The following is a 14,067-nucleotide window of genomic DNA, read 5'->3' on the forward strand; positions in this document are numbered from 1 at the left end:
AGTACAAGTAACGCCTTCTGCATAGCTATGGGACCGGCGCTGACTCTGCCGATCACGGGCGTTCTGGAGTCGACGGGATGTCTGTCCTGACATTTCTTGGGACCGGCGCTGACTCTGCCGATCACGGGCGTTCTTCTTCTTCTTATTATTATACTGACGGCAACTAACATCCATTCTGATTGCATTTACTCGTCTCCCTACTTCGTATTTTTTTCGGAAAATCTCCCCATACAGCAGGGAGTCGTTTACATAATATGACTCCCTGCTGTATGGGGAGATTTTCTGATTGCATTCACTCGTCTCCCTACTTCGTATTTATTTCAGAAAATCTCCCCATACAGCTGGGAGTCGTTCACATAATATGACTCCCTGCTATAGATCTACATGACTGTATATACGTTATAATTACTCAATCTGATACGTTATAATTATTATGCTATCAGCCTACATGCGATCCCCGGGCTGGTCGACAGGCGGACCAGCCAGCCTGCTAGTGGGTTCTCGGCCTCGCACACAAATCCACACAACATGTTACTGCACTGAATGCATTCCCCCGATACACTTCACATATATACTCATTCTCTTGATGGTACCGTACTCTTGATGGAACGGGACAGGTAGGGGATAGCGCCAGGCATGTCGATGGCACAAACAAACAAACATATAGTAGCCAGCTGTCTTTGCTGGTATGGTACAGTACGGTACAGATACGGGATAGCGCCAGGCGTGACACAAACTAACAAACAAACAAACAAACAAACAAACACCAAATTAAAGCTGTGTGGACCCTGGCTAGCGCCAGACGTTACTGAAGTAACGTCTTCTGCATAGCTACGGGAATAAAATCCTCGATTTCAATGGTGCCATCATAGATTCCTAGCAATATCGCTGTAAACCTCCTCACCTAGCAAGCCTCAAGTTTGTTTATTTACGGATTCTCCAGAGGTAAATGGATACCTATCTTGGGAGTCTCACCAAACCAATAAAAATAATGAAAACAAAAAATGTATGGAGTGCAAAAAACTCAAAATCTGTCCACATTATTGTCGTGTGAGTGTACTGTACTGCCTTTCGTCTACAGTGCTGTCAACTGAAATCCGACCGCCTGAGTGGTGCGCTCACATCGCAAAGACCCAACACGGGATGGTAAAACTACGAAACAGAGACCGCTAGAATGTGAACCCCCACCGCTCAGGGGTCGGATTTCAGTTGCCAGCCAGCACTGTACATTGCACCCTAAAGACACGGACATAATTATCTTCCCGTGATCTGAGGATTGGTGGATAACACTGAAACTCTGAGTAACAACATACTGCAGCCTAGATGTAGTTCCATTCCTGACTTGTGATGCTAGTATCTTGCTTCCATCCGTTCTTGCCCGATTTTCAGCTTTTAACACCCAGCATCAGAAACAAGCAGTGCATTACATCGATATCCGTCAATCACGTGCACAGTTGGGCATCTCTTTCGAACTACAGGAGAACCTGGTTTAAACGACCACCTCACGGTGCAAGGAAAAGTGGTCGTTAAAGCCAGGTGGTCTTTAGAACCAGGTCCCACAGTGTCTGTGTAGAACTGTCGGTGCATGGAAAGATGGTCGTTAAGAGCAGGTGGTCGCTAAACCCAGAGGTCGCTTACACCAGGTTTTACTGTAATGTAACACGTCTGATCACCCTGTAGCTAAGGCCGTTATCACACTGCGTTTGTTTGAGGCGCGTTTGCGTTTGCGTTATCTTTGATATTTATGAGCCACCCAAGTTGGGTGGTGTGCTGCTATGCTGCTTCGAATTGTAGTTAGACCGCTTTGTCAAGTGTCAAGTATCCTACTTGTCTCGTCATCGTCCAGTAACAATCGACATTCTTTGTCCAGTTGGGACTGTAGCTTGTGCTCATTTTCGTTGCGCTTACCTTCCCCTCTTTGGTTTTTCCAAAACCTTGAACTTTCCGAGTTGGAAGGCTGTCGGTTAGCGCTGCGGAGATGTGTTGAAGCAAACAACATCCGAGTTTTAAATTGCACACCTGATGAGCCGTCATGAAACGTACGTCGTGTGAAACAACTTGTTTTGTAGTCCATCACAATGTCATGCATGAGGAGTACCGCAGAAGTTTGGCTTTCGGCTTGTACAATTCGTTTTCGCAAAGCTTCCCCCTTCTTTACTTATCTTTGATATTTATGAGCCACCCAAGTTGGGTGGTGTGCTGCTTTGCTGCTTCGAATTGTAGTTAGACCGCTTTATCAAGTATCCTACTGGTCTCGTCATCGTCCAGTAACAATCGACATTCTTTGATCCGTTTGGACTGTAGCTTGTGCTCGTTTTCGTTGCGCTTACCTTCCCCTCTTTGGTCTTTCCATAACCTTGAACCTTCCGAGTAGGAAGGCTGTAGGTTAGCGCCACGGAGATGTATTGAAGCTAGGTGTCAGGAAGTCGAATGTCTCAGTACTTTGTCAGATTTGTGCCTAGTTGTTGCACTTTCTGACTGTATAAGTATCTGGTTACAGTGATGGAGAGTTGCTCTTAAGTCGTATCCATATTATGTCCTCTTCCTTTCTATATTTATTATTGGCTCAACATCGGAGTTTTAAATTGCACACCTGATGACCCGTCACGAACCATACGGCCAGACGTAAGTCGTGTGAAACTACTTGTTTTGTAGTCAACTAGTCCATCACAATGTCATGAATGAGGAGTACCGTAGGAGCTTGGTTTTCGGCTTGTACAATTCGTTTTCGCAAAGCGTCTCCCTTCTGTACTTATCTTTGATATTAATTTTATGAGCCACCCAAGTTGGGTGGTGTGCTACTTTGCTGCTTCGAATTGTAGTTAGACCGCTTTGTCAAGTATCCTACTGGACTCGTCATCGTCCAGTAACAATCGACATTCTTTGTTGCGTTGGGACTGTAGCTTGTGCTCGTTTTCATTGCGCTTCCCTTCCCCTCTTTGGTCTTTCCATAACCTTGAAACTTCCGAGATGGAAGGCTGTAGGTTAGCGCTACGGAGATGTGTTGAAGCTAGGTGTCAGGACGTCGAATGTCTCAGTACTTTGTGAGCTTTGTGCCTAGTTGTTGCACTTTCTGCCTACAGTGATGGTGAGTTACTCTTAACTCGTATCCATAATTATGTCCTCTTCCTTTCTACCTTTATTTTTGGCCCAACCTTCGAGTTTTAAATATGTTTTTGTTATTTATTTTTAATTTTTTATGTCGCAAATCCAGAAGCGAGTATCTTCCCAATAATAAAGTAGGGAAGAGATAACGCATAAGAGAAGGAAGAGATGAAGGTAAAACCCGGTGATCATATCTACAGCAAAACAAAAGCCAGACATAATGGCAGAGAAAATGAATGCGGAAGACAGCAGTGGAAAAAAACGTGGAAGAGTCGACTTGCGAAGTTTGCAACGGTGACAGAGTTGGAAAACCAAAGGGTTAGGCGCTACACCTATGCCAGTCCGAGACGGTAACGCATGGTCTGGCATGAGACCTCGGGTTCTAAATATAGATCAGATGGATCACCGGTTAAACTGTACCGCCTCAATGCATCTTGCACTTTCTCATCCCGCAAGTCGTCGTCGATGGACAGCCCATTGGCTTCCAGGAAGACTTCTACGGGGGACTTCCAGGAGTTTTCAGCAAAAGGTCCTCCACGTTTGGACTGAGCTTGTTGATTTTCACCTTCACCAGTGATGTCGGATGTGCCTGACAACTGTAAGGAACAAGGGACACACAAATCAAGAAATCAAATCAAACGAATCAAAAGAAACCAGGAAATACACAGAAAAGCTTTCACCAGGATTACCACCCATAGCCAGGGTAATACCAAGATCATAAACAAGACTCTAGAGTGTTCAACTAACTTCGCATCTTTTCGCCAAATGCTATGGCCCAAGGCCGAGAATTTTTGTTGAGTAATGTCAACGTGACCTTTTTCAGGGAACATCACGCGTGTCGTACAGAGCACGCGCAGAGTCGCAGACGCCGCAGAGCAGTGGGAGAGCACGTGCTGGGCTCCGACCTTCAACAGGAGTTTGTGTTTTTGAGGTTTGTGTGCTGTTTTTTTTTTTAGACTGAAGAACTTTAAGCTCTCCCACTCCTGCAGTATTTTCTGCGCACGGGTTTTTGCTGAGGTCAAAGTACTTGCACTATCTTCCGGACTAGGCCTCGACCAAATTTCCTAACAAAAGAGCATATTATGCTCATCGTATATCAGGGAAAACGTCCATAATATGCCAAAGGCTTAGCAAGATGTGCAAAAAGATATGCCAAAATATGCTCGACATAAGCAGAAAGTGTAGATCATTTCAGTAAAATTACAACCTTGGAATATCCATTGGCTTCACGGCTATAACACTTATGGTGCAAATCAAAACACATGCGGAATAGTATGGCTGGGGTGTGTCCCAAGCAACCGTGGCGATAGTGTTCATCCATGGGGAAATGTAGCAAGCGCCTCAACCATTCAAAATTCATCCATAAAAGGCATTTCTGAACGCATTTGCCCATAATATGTATCAACCGCATTAGGAGCTGTATCTGCGCCTTGATCCTTGAAAGGTGGTGGCGTTCCTACGGATGCGGAATAGTGCTAGGCGGATAATGCTCGCCGAAATCCCTCATTCTGCTTTTCGGTCTGCTCAATATTCTGCTCATGAAAGTGCATTTTCTGCTGAAATTTCTGCTGAAATCCAGTTATGTAAAAATACACTTGGCACACATAATTGGGTTCAGGATAAAAGATGAGTCATGTGAAATACTAGACAAGGCATGAAAAAGAACACATGTGGCCGGCGCAGGCGCACTTCAGATGAAGGCTAGCCACACTACATAATATGGCCCAGTTGCAGCGATTTTCGACCTTCGTTGCAAAATGCTTGTTTTGCGAACATTTTCAAGTCTGACTTCACTGGTGTCGTGATCCACGGAATACCCGTCCGCGGCCCGGCTTGCGCAACAAAAGATGATTTGATTTGAATCTTTTCACACAGCGGGCTTTTTCACCGAAGGTCGAAAATCGCTGCAACTGGGCCATATTATGTAGATCTGCGACTCGTAGACTTCTGCCACTGGGCTGCCATTCAAGGCTGCTACCTTCCGCAAAGTAACAGTTCCACCTTCCGGCCACATTTGGTGGATGGATGGACTGCGTGTCGAAGAACGCGGCAAATCTGCTGCAAAAGCAGAACGTCGCACGCCAATTCCGTGGTAACTGTCATTTGACATGGCAGAGAATGCTTTTTCAGCCCCCGTTCTGCCGAAATATGCTCGACCCCCCAAACAGGCGTTTTCTGCCGAAAATTCTGCCGGCATTATCCGCCAAGCCCTAATGCGGAAAGCCCGGCTTCCAGCCGAGTCTCACGCGAACCGTGAACAAAAATGCATGTTTTGTCCCCATTTTCTTCAGAATATTTGAATTATATGCTGGCTTCATTCCAATATTCCCTTTGTGGCTAAATATGCCATATACACATTGTATGAACTGTGTCGCAAAATATGCGGAAATATGCGCAAGCATACATGTATTTGGTCGAGGCCTATTCCGGACAGCGGACATGACTTGAAAAATGAAAATGATTTTCAACCAAGCAAGACTGGATGATTGCGCCGAGACGGTCTCAACATTGGGGTTTGTGTTCAACCTTTCCAACAATTCGCCCACGCTTTTACGTTCAATAATGGACAACAACATTTTGGGGATTGATGAGCGCTTCGCTGCAGGGGCCATGTTTTCCATTAAACAAGGGTTACCACGATTCTCTCTTCCACAGAGAGGTCCATCTCCGCCAGTAGCCCTGTCAGAGACTACAATGGTGCAAAATAGGAGAAGAAGAAACACCCAACGATTGAGAAACGAGAGACGAAAAGGACGAGGCACAAGTAGTTTATGGTAAAAGAATATGCTCAGCTCGCATCTCCCCTGAACCTGACAGAAGCAGAGTCGACGCATCTGTCAACAGTAGGCCTCAGCGGGTAATGCTAGCATTAAAACTAGCATAATGGGGTTTTCGCAGAGGAGGGGGAGCATTGTCCCGGCAAAAATGAGGCATTTATTTTGGAGAAACTAGTATAATTCGCGACTTTCAGCATCTCATGGCCGGAGAGTCGTAGAATACAGTACTCCCTGATCAACCTGATCAACCACAAACTATACCATTGCGTACAACGATGTTGCCTTTGATCGAGTAGAAGTAGTCTACCACCGATCAATCAATTTTTGCGCGCATATCTTTATACCTACTTTGGAAACAGACTTTTTCGCGTACTCTTCTGCGATTTGTTTGCTGTATTTGGTCATATATTGCAAGCATAAAACCCCCTAAACTAGCATAATAAGCATTAAAACGAGCATAATATCCTGTTTTTGGCGGCATTCTGAAAAGCATAATCGGCTTACTAGCATTACCCGCTGATGCCTAGTCAACAGTGTCCAGCCAAGTTAGTCTATCTCCTGCAGCTTGGAGAGCGCTCTCCACGGAGAGATCCGCTGCCTTCAGGTCGTGCCGAATCGTATCTATCCACCGTAATGGTGGACGGCCACGGGTTTTTAATGTCGTTTTAGTTCATGGATAGCTCCAGTGCTTGGAACGAGGCGGATTCTGGACCCTCTCGCACCACATGGCCGAACCACAGCAGCCTGCGTCGCCGGCATGTGGCACTAACTGGAGATTGTTTTGTTTCTGTGTATAAGTTGTTATTGGTGATGCGTTGCGGGTAGACAATGGTTAAAAAAAGAAGAAAAAAGGTAAAGCACAAAGTTTATGTATCTATGTCATTCGGATCTTCCCAAGTTGTACATTGTACTGTTGAGATACCGAATTCAAATAAATCAATACCATACCAAAATACCAAGTCTCCGCAAGACGATGGGAGAGTCGCGAAGGGATCCACAGCCTCTTTACGGCTGCCGGAATGATTGTGCCTTCGAAAATATTTTTTTTATTTATTTATTTTTTACTAGAGCCACGTAAACCCGTCATGTGTGAACCATGAATAAGGGGAGTGGTGGCGTGGTCTGGGATGCTCTGCCGACCTTGGGTCTCGGCTTCATCACAACCAGGCGCGCCAATAGCAGAGAGAGAAAGAGAGGGAGAGAGAGAGAGAGAGAGAGAGAGAGAGAGAGAGAGAGAGACATAGACATATCCAGAGAAAAGAGTAAGCAGGGCACGAGGCGTATGGCAATATGCAGCAGTGTGTGGGCAGATGTGCATACATCTTACAAAGTGTCAGTGGCCCAGTGCCATTGCTGGGCACGGAGGTGCCGGAAGACAGACACTTTGAAACTTTGCAGCCGTTTCCGGTCAGGTGGCTGGCTGAGGACGGCAGGTGGCAGGGCATTCCATACAGGGACAGCACAGGCGGGGAAAGCTCTATGGCAACTTTCCCGGCTATTGACAGGTAGCCCTGTCTCAAGCTGGTAGTTATGCATGTCGAGACGGACGAGAGAGAGAGACGAGTGGGTCGAACATGGGCTGGTCGGGGGGCTTGAGAGGGAGGCAAGAGCTGACGAAGTGGGCTGGTAGGATTGGAGCACAGTAGCTTGTAAATATAGGTACACGCAGCTACCATGCGCCGGATAGACAGGCTTTGCAGCATTGCGCCTGGGCCAATCAAGTGGAGGGCTGAGCGCTGGGTCTGGTCAAGTCGCTGCAAGTGACAATCTGCTGCGCCCATCCAGACCAATGGGCAGTACTCCATTACTGGGCGTAAAACCCCACGGGACACTGTAGCTCGGCTGCGAGAATCCAGGAGCGGCGAGGCCTTCCGCAGGAGCCCAAGACGCTGGCGTGCTCTGACGGCGATGGTACGGAGGTGGTTGCGGTGGGAAAGTTGGCTGTCCAAGGTTACCCCAAGAAGCTTGAGGTTACTCTCTCCATTCAGGGGACACCCGCAAACTGTACTGCTGGGAGGTCCCAGGCGTGGCGGTGATGGTCAATAGTCATGGCCTGGGACTTGGCTGGCCCCAATTCACAAGGGCATCGAGAGCATTTTGCAGGACTGTCGAGCTGTGGTCAATGGTATCCATGGTGGACAGGCACTGAAACAGCGTTGTGTCGTCGGCATAGCGGCCAGATCTACACCTGGTGGAAGGTGGTCATCGGCATCGTTCGTGTAGAGGAGGAACAATGTCGGTCCCAACAAGCTACCTTGCGGAACACCGGCTGTGATGCGGTGTGGGCTGGACGACTGCCCACCAACGACAACACTCAGGCGCCTGTCCAGCAGGTAGTCCCCCAACCATGCAAGGAGCATGCCGGATACACCGTACTGCTGGGCTTTGTGGATCACACCTGGGTGGGAGACTCGATCGAACGCTCCAGCAATATCCACAGCAACAACCCGCACAGCCCCGCCCCCTGCAGCCACGGTACTCCAACGATGGTGTAGTAGGGTAAGGAGGTCCTGCGTTCCCAGGCCGGAGCGGAAGCCGTACTGGTTAGCAGTGAGGATGTGCCGGCGCTCAAGGAATCCCATAAGGCTACGATTGATGATAGCTTCCATGACCTTTGACAGTATTGGCAGCAGGGATATGGGTCGGTAGTTCTTTGTTGCGGAATTCGAACCCTTCTTGTGCACAGGTACAACTTAAGCAAGCTTCCACAGTGACGGTTGCCGGCCCTGGCGGAATGCTTTGCTGAAGAGCCGGGCCACAGGCCTGCACAGTTCCTCACAGCACTGCTTCAACACTCGTCCTGGTACACCATCCGAGCTAGTGGCTTTGGACGGGACAATCCTCCTCAATTCACGACATACCGTTCGTGGCCTAAAGTAGATGGTACTCAGACAAGCATCAGATCGCGGGCGTACATACGGGAGGTCGCTGGCATCAAGGTCATCACCAAGGCTGCATTTCGCTGAAAAGTAGCGGGCAAAGCTCTCTGCTTTGTCCTTACTGGTGGTTAGCTCGTCGCCGTTTTCCTCCTTGAGGGTAGGGATATCATGGCTACGCCCACACCCACCAGCACGCTTGACAGTGGACCACCATTCACGACTGGATAGACCACCCGCTGCGAGCCTTCGACGGATGGATGCTGCATGGGTATCTTCAGCTCTCTGAAGGCATGCTGAGGCAGTGGCTGTGGCTTGGGTATAAGCCAGTTGGAGTTGTGCATCTGGTGGATGCAGACGGAGTCGCTTCCATGCATTTCGCTTCCTCTTGGTGGCTACGGTGCACTCTGGTGTCCACCACACTGGGTCGGTACTGTGCAGCTTGAGCTTCCTGGTCGGGATGAACGTTGTCATGCCCTCAGAGATCTTGCCAGTCAGCCGCTCGCATGACAGGTCAATGTTGTCAGTGATGATAGAGTACCAGTCTGTTTGCCGGAAGAAGTGCTTTAAACGTGGCCAGTCAGCCAAAATAAAGCGCCACACGCACCTTGAGGTTGGAGGCTCCCGGTGTGGTGGAGCACGCAGGAAGTCGGTAATCACACTGGCATGGTCAGATCGGCCGAGAGGTGGGTGCACAGTAGACACGACCGGGGTGTCAAAGTCGGAAAGGACCAGGTCCACGGTGTAATTGCCCCTGGTTGGCTCAAGCACGTGTTGGGTGAGGTGATGAGCAGCACTGAGCTCCTCCATTGCTTCGCCAGTAGGTGTTGTCTTTGTACTACAGTATGAAGCCAGTCGTCGCTGTGGACGTTGAAGTCTCCAGCAAGGATCAACTGGGTACCATGACATCGGGCAGCATCAAGAGTGCGATCAAGGTACTCCATGAGGCTGGTGTCACCCTCCGGAGCACTACCAGGCCTGTACAGGGCAGCAACAACAGCTGTTCGACCACATCGCAGACGGACGGTGAACCATATGATCTCCTGGTGGTCACGGGGGACCATGCCTAGCTCAATAGCCGCTAGGTCGTTGCGCACCCAGACAGCGACACCACCTCCTTGAGCCGTCCTATCCAACCGCATTGGAGGGCCATAGCCAGGGGTGGCAGTATCGGCTTGTGACATTTTTTCCACCGTGAGCTTGGTTTCGGTAACGATAGCGATGTCGGGAGAGTGGAGTGCGAGAGCATGGCGGAAGTCACCAAATTTGGAGGCTATGCCAAAGGCGTTCGTTAGGTACAGTCGGAGCGTGTTGGTCGTGCTCGTGCTGGTCATTCCGAGTTGATAGATGATCCCTTGATGGCACCAGACGATTCATCAGCTGGGCGTGTCTCAGTACGGATATTTGGTAGGCCACTTAACAGATCCATTTCCTCATCATCACCCGCAGGTGATCGGGATGGTGAAGAAGTAGAATCATACTTGTCGAAATTCCATAGACGTGAGTACAGAGGTCTAGGCCAGAACTCTCTCGAATTTACTAGTACTGCACTCTTAGCATCCAGAACAAGGCGTGCCGAGGAGGACCTTTCCTTTTTGAAAATTTTGCATTCGTAGATCTTGACGTTCACTTTGGCTTCACTTGCTCTGATGGTCACAAACTCGGCAATCTTTTCAGGTACTGCACTGCAGGGAAGATTGCCAACGAACATCACACATTTCGTTCCGACAGGCTTTCGTTCACAAACAAGTTCCCATACTCCACTGTCTTTGTTGTCCTCTTCGAAATTAGAAAGTAAATCACTCTGCGCTGGGATGGAGGCATTTTTCGAATTTCTGAGCTGCGATACGATTGTGCTCTCAGGAGAGGAACTGGAACTGTCGACAGCTACGGAGGTCTCGGAGGTCGTACGGTGGTCGCTGCCTGGAGTATCCGTATTTGTACTCGTTGATGTGGCAGCGCCACTAGGTCGGTTTCTTCTATTTTTTGGCCTTTCTTGTTCGTTGTTTTTTGGTCGACTTTTTCGGAAATTCCATCACCGTGATCAAATGCCGATGACCCAGCAGCTTTCAGAGACAGTTCTTCAACCTTCCGGGTGAGCAGATCAATCTTGGACATCAGACGTTTCTCTCGATCTGCTGCCTCGCGTCGCTCTCGCTGTATTTCAACTACAATTTCCGCCAGGCCGTTTCGGCAATCACTGCATTTGTTTGTAAGAACTGAGCTGGGCGAAGGACTCCCATATTCGAGGGGGTCAAATACTATACTGTTACTACTTGCACTTGTGGCCATGGCCAGGGCAAAAAACTCCTGGCATGGGACAACCTAAAACCGAAGACTTTCACAAAGTCTTTCCTGTTCTGGAAGCCCTTGGTCAGAACGGCTGCATCCGCACGTGACGAACTCAAGAATATTTTCGATAGCGCGACCCGGCAAGTGAATCAGACGGCTGTCTCGCTCTTCTTATCCCAAAGAAGCCAGGGACAGGTCTGAAACCAAGCGCTCTTGAAAGCGCAGAACACAGGGTTCTTTGCGGCAAACGCGGGTTCCAGAAATGTAATTGTGAAGGAGTGTGCGGAAGGAATGTGCGGTTAAGGAGTGTGCGGAAGGAATGTGCGGTTAAGGAGTGTGCAGAAGGAATGTGCGGTTAATGAATGAAGGAAGAAAGTGCTGTTAAGGAGGCAGAACACAAATGAGACAAGGAAATAACTGTCTTCGGACTGTCACTGGTACACACCAGGAGGTTAGAACTGCTCTTCTCCACTCGTTCTGTTGTGAAGAAATCAGTGGGTCACAGCAGCTTTTATAGGTCGCGACAAGGAAGGAGATTCTGCATGTGTCAAGAAAAAGGGCGGAAGTCTGTCGTGTTCGTCCAAAAAAAACGAGGGGAGGCATAGCAACAGTGTACTATCTATGTACTTGTAAATGTGTAATGACATCAGAATGAAATGAACCTTTGGAGGAGGATATTCAGAAAGTTGTGGATAAGAATGCAAATACAGGCAAAGGGAGAAGAATATGATTGAAGAAAATGAACTTCCCAGTTGACGGGTTCGACGCCCCACAAGCCGCTCGGATAGCTCTATTGTACACGCTTACTAGGCGATTGTGATCCTTCGCAGTAATCAGCGTGACGAATGAATAGATGCAGTACAGAATGTGAGGAAGAATGACAGGCAGGATGTACTAGTACTGGCGGCGTGGGAAGAGAGCAGGTGAAGGAATCTGCTATGGTAGGGAAGTTGCTTACATAGACATAAAAGAACACAGGACCCAGAGCAGTGCCTTGCGGGACTCCACGCGACACTGGGATGACCCTGGATATAGCATGTGGCAGGTAGGCTCCGGCGGATTATGCTCGCGAAATCATTGAATTATGCGTTCATGGATTCTCGCATTATGCTCGCGAAATCCTCATAATTATTATGCTTTGGCACGCAGGGATACATACTCACTTTGGTGTACTTATGGAGCCTCAAAGTTCGGAAAATTGTGCCTTTTCGTACTTGCAAGTGGCCATTAGTACAACAAAATACATGAATATCCCCATACCAAATGACCATGCATATTAGAGATCAACATGGAAAGAGAAAACATGACTCCTTCTATTCATCAGTTGATTTCTTTTGTAAAAAGAATTTTTCATTGCTAAATTAGTTTGAGTTACCTTTGAAAATTATCATGTTCAACTGTCTTCGTAATCGTCATACTCGTCCAACCGATGTCACCCTCACCCTGCGAAAAATCAGCTCATCTCTCCCGTAGCTCCACCTCTCCTTCCACCATGACCGAACATCACCTATACCTCGTTTTTTTACTTATTATAACAATAACCATAGCCTGCACAGTCGATGGTCTCGATCCAGCGCGCTTCTCTGCACACCTTTTCGGAAAAGTTGCGAAGTAGTTTGTGAAAATGAAGAAAATTGCGATTTCTTGCAAAACAACGGAAAGTTGCGAAAAAGTGGCCAGCATCTTTGGAAACGGGCTACTCCCGGAACCCTTTACCATGCGGACCACCAGCAGTGATCAGCTGCATTGTGCACAATTGTGTAGCTTACATACTGGAATTGTGGTACAACCATGTATTTATGCTCCTACCTCCGAAAGGATGCCTCATTATGCTCCAAATTTGCAACCTCCAAATTATGCCAAAAATTATGCCGGCATAACCCGCCGGTGCCTAGTGGCAGGGTGACTTTCCGCAACCTTGATCCAGCATTGGATTGTTCAAACTGTTGCAAAAGAGGGATCCACGACCGGGATTCGCACCCAGCACCCCTATCTTTTCGGAACAGTGCCCTACCGGCTAGGATACCGTAGATCACACACACCGGGGATCACACACACACACCGGGGATCACTATGTATTTGTTTACCGCTGCCTGAATGGACTTGCTAGTCCTCTTCTGCGAGACCGCTTTACCTTGCGCGCCCATGGTGCTCGCACTGCAGCCACCACTCGTGGCCAAGTCTCTGCTGCTCTTGTTCTGCCCCCCCCCCCCGCTAACACCCGATATGGCTTTAGTGCAATTTCTTATTTGCGCGCTGCCAGGTGGAATACACTTCCACCGGCTTGCCGCATGTCTAGTTCACCAGCTGAATTTCGCTCATCCATCAAATTATACCTAGGGTTCCCTGTAAAAAGGCGCTGACGCCTGTTGGGAATTCACTAGTAAAAGAAGAATAAATAATAAAAAAATAATAATCACACACACTGGGGATCACACACACACCGGGGATCACACACACCGGGGATCACACACACCGGTGATCACACTCCGGCTGGTGCGCCCATCTTGCTACAAAACTCACTGGTTCTTGACTGGGGTCCATGCTTGGCCAGGAAGGCCATTGCTGCTGTTGCTGCTGATGGAGTTGCTGGTGCTCTAGCTCTGGCTGCTCCTGGGGTTGCTCCTGGGATTCAGGTGATGCTTGCGATGGCGGTGACGAACCACCACACCGCGCCGGAGGACTCTACAAGGAACGGAAAGATCAACAATATAGGATTCAACACAATAAATGAAGCAAGTTGCGCATTCATCATGCACATCTTTTGTGAGAGGTTAATAACAGGATTAGGATATTTTCAGAACAAATTCACCATGCACATAGAGAGCTGGAGCGCATTAAAACGGTGCAACTAGCGGGTATTTAGATCATACTTACTGTATCACTATTATGATATTATCAGACATATATGTATCACAAAGATCACATATTGGCACATAATTACTGTTTATATAACACTCCTTTTTAGGGAAAAGTGCAATGCTACATGGGAATGTGTAGTGGTATTTATTGACTCA

This window comes from Sycon ciliatum, chromosome 1, assembly GCF_964019385.1.
Source record: "Sycon ciliatum chromosome 1, ocSycCili1.1, whole genome shotgun sequence".
NCBI classification, from domain to species: Eukaryota; Metazoa; Porifera; class Calcarea; order Leucosolenida; family Sycettidae; genus Sycon; species Sycon ciliatum.